The sequence below is a fragment of the Mus musculus genome, chromosome 14 (assembly GCF_000001635.26).
Source record: "Mus musculus strain C57BL/6J chromosome 14, GRCm38.p6 C57BL/6J".
Lineage (NCBI taxonomy): Eukaryota > Metazoa > Chordata > Mammalia > Rodentia > Muridae > Mus > Mus musculus.
In genome coordinates this window covers 100,756,796-100,760,571 of record NC_000080.6, presented here as the reverse complement: position 1 = coordinate 100,760,571, position 3,776 = coordinate 100,756,796, and the positions used below count along the sequence as shown (strand labels likewise).

At 38.6% G+C, this 3,776-nt stretch overlaps 1 non-coding gene across 1 annotated transcript; it reads left to right on the top strand.

Annotated features, from left to right (window-relative positions):
• Nucleotides 1-303: 303 nt before the first annotated feature.
• Gm23538 lies at nucleotides 304-405 on the top strand. Its single transcript, XR_003951249.1, has one exon. It is a non-coding gene; the product is annotated as a U6 spliceosomal RNA (small nuclear RNA).
• The last annotated feature ends 3,371 nt before the right edge of the window (nucleotides 406-3,776 follow it).

The following is a 3,776-nucleotide window of genomic DNA, read 5'->3' as shown; positions in this document are numbered from 1 at the left end:
CTCGGAAGATTTCCTTGATTACCCATAACCTTGGAACACAGATCTTTATTTGTGTCGTGACGTGCTTGCAATCAGTGCACACTTGGTCAGAACTGCAGATCCAGCTTTAGCTTTTAGGTTCATTGAATCAGTGCTGATTCGATCCCAGGTAACCCTTTAGGATCAACCAAAACCCTATAGACATCCAGTAAGAACATGTAGCACACACAAATAAATAAAAGCTACATTCCTAGACTTGTCAAGCCAATGAATATACTCTTTCAGCTGTGTGTGTGTTTATTTACAGAAATAAGAAATGAACGTGTACTCTCTTCAGTAGCACATATACTAAAATTGGAACAATACAGAAGAGACTAGCAAGAGCCCCTATGCAAGGATGACACCCAAACTCATTCCATAATTTTTGGCCCACCTTGAGACCCATGTCGTAAGGGAGAGTCTGCTCCTGACACTATTAATGATATTTTGCTATACTTGCAGACATGAGCCTAGAATAACTGATTTCCCTGCACCAAACGGAAACAAATAGAGAGACAAACAGTCAAACATTAGGTGGAGCTTGTTGAATCCTGTGGGTGAGGGAAAGGAAGAACTATAGGAGCCAGAGGGGTCAAGGACACCATATGAAAACCTACAGAATCAGCTAACCTGGACCTATAGGGGATCATAGAGATTGAACCACCAAGGAGAGAGCATGTATGGGACTGACCTGGGCCCTCTGTACATACATAACAGTTGTTCAGCTTGGTCTCCACATGGAACACCTACAAGTGAGAGCAGGGGCTGTCTCTGACTCTGTTGCCTGGCTTTGGAACCCTTTCCCCTAACTGGGTTGCCTTGTCTAGTCTCAATAGAAGAAGATACATCTAGTATTGAAACTTGATATGCCAAAGTGGGTTGATATTTATGGGAGACCACCACTTCTCAGAGGAGTAAGGGATGTGGAGAGGTGAGGGGAGGCAAGAGGGAGGAACTGGGAGGAGAGGCTGCCATCAGGATAAAAAGTAAATTAGTTAAATAATTTATGAGGAAAACAAGTTGACTGGTGGATTTCTGCAGCATATACCAGAGGTCCTCAGGATAGGTGGGTAGATCACCAGTGTCTATACTACTTATGAACTGGCAAGAAATGCAAACTAAAGGGTTCTAGCCAAGATATCCTGGATCAGAAACATCAGTTTTAGATGAAACAATTGGTGTCTTAACAAGCTTCTCAAGTCATTCGAGTTCGAGTGAAAGTTAAGACATTGCCTTCTAAGATAACTTATGCTTTCTCTTAGAGTGCATAGGCTTTAGATCCTTGTATATGACTTTTAATGTTTCGTGTCTTGCTGTTCTATAGCCCAAATCTATGACTGAGTGTCCTAAGAGGAGCTGCTGTGTAACAAAGTACTACAGACTAGAGAGTTAATAACCAACAAAAATCTACTTCTTACAGTTCCTGGAAATGAACTTCCAAGATCACGATGCAGGAAGACAGCATGCATGGATCATGTTCAGAGCTCTTCCTCATAGTTACACAATGACAAATTCTTGTGGCTCCCTTCCATTCTAAAAAGGTGTTAAGAGAGCTTTCTGGGGCCCTTTCATGAGGACTTGTCTCTCAAAGCTCCTACTTCATAATAATTTTTCACTGTGGATAAAAGATGAAATGTGAATTTTAATAGGACACATGTATTCAGTCCACAGCATTGGGTTGCACAGTATGAAGATAATAGGAAATGAGGTCTTGCATTATTGTTCTGGGTAGAGGTTTCAATAATCAATATTTATCTAGTTATGAAAGGTCTACATGTTGATTAACTTTATTTTATGAATAGAGACATATTTAATGGAACCAATTCAATGACTCTTTTGAGAAGTGCAATTGACCCACACTACTCCTTGAGGGGCAGGTCTGATTTTCATTGAGTAGCAGATGTGGAAAATCAGCCCAGATCACTCCATTACCATTCTGTGGGCTTCTTCCGGTTCAGTCCTCTAATAAGTAGAGCGGTGGCGACTGCTGTGTTAGAATCAGCACTGTTTCATCAAAATGTGTCCTTGATTAATTTTATTTCCATTTCATCTGCTAACTGCTAGACTTACTGCTCAGTTCCAGCACTTGGCCCCTCTCTGTCAGCCAGGCCAGCATGGGAGCTCACTCTGAGTCTGAGTTATGGTCTTTAATGAAAATACTTCCGTGATGGCTGTAATTTTTTATTAAGTCAAGTATAAATGACAATGCCAGGACCATGTTATTCTCATCAAAGCAAGAAATGATAGTTTTTAGAAGTCACTATAGGAAATCTTAAACATGTACATAAGAAATTCCTTTGTTCCATTCTTTGGTACCTTAGTATTTTAATCATTTCTTGTTCTGTGTCCCACCTCACGATGAATACACATTATCCAGTTCAAGCATACTGATTTTCACTTCATGAATCTATAAACCCTATAATTCTTACCCCAAACCTGGCAGTTTAACCTGTCTAGGAGGAATGATTTAATAACAGAGACTTGTAATGAGAGCTCTTATCACTAAAATGTCACCGTATTTACAAAATATACTGCAGGGCACTTACTTATATACTACAAAATGTTACCATAAATCATTTGACATAGGCTGCACTTTTTAAAGTACACGAATGAAATAGAAGTACCTCCGTATTCCAAAGTTTGAATCACATATTCTTTCTGATTTAAGTAATTTGTGTGCTCTCAATTACTATAACTTCATGTCCTTTATGCTTTCAATGCTCTGTCAATTTTAATTACTAACAATTAGTCATATAAAATAACAATATTCTGAGGCTTAAACAGATAAAGAAAAGAATTTATTTAATAAATAATACTAACAACAATAACACTTCCGTTTGTATATCTTATAAATGTCTAAAGTAGGCAGAATGCTAAGGTCTTTAAATGCTTTCACCACATAGAATTACCTGAGACAATGGGTGGTCTTTTGTCAAGTTAACTGGAGTAGGGGACATTAAACATTGGTGAGCCATATCTGTATGTCTGTTGGGATGTTTCCACCAATGATTTATGTGTGACACAGAGACTGGGACAGACAGATCCACCCTCAAGTTCGAGTAGTCCCTTTTAGCAAATGGCTTAGATGAAAATACTCCAAGAGTTAAACATTTAAAGAAGACTTATAAAGTGAGTGTTTTGATGTCACTTTTATAGGACAGGAGACTAAAGCATAAAGAGGGAAATCACTCTTTGTAAGGTAACACAGCTCATTGGTGACTAACAGATGGTTCATGGTTTTGAACTCTATCATGTGATTAAGAAATCCACAGACATTCCTCTGTGCTCCACAGGCTATCATTCATGCCTTGGGAACAGGCACTGAGGTCTTTCTTTTCTATCCCCCTTTAAGTGAATAGGAGAAGATTAAATAGCCCTTTGATTCAGAAGCAAAAAGATATCCTTACAGTTTGTTTGCTGGGTAGAATCAGGGAACTTTGAGATGTACATTCTTAGAACTAGAGAGAATACTTCCAAGAAAGACCAGACTTTTCTTGACTTGAGTCACCTTCCCATTCATATGTCGAGTTAACCTTCAGTATCACTGTTCTTGAAATGTACATTATTATACAGCTTATTATACAGCTGTATAATGAGATAAGAATAAATCAATCAGAAGGTGGCGTCATGATTAAGTCGGTATCTTTATAATGAGATATAAGAGGTCGTCCCCTTGGTTTCCTAGCTGTGTCTCTGCTATGAGGACACTGGAAGAATAAAAAGTGTAATCCAGGAAAGTGACCTCATAAAGATACTAA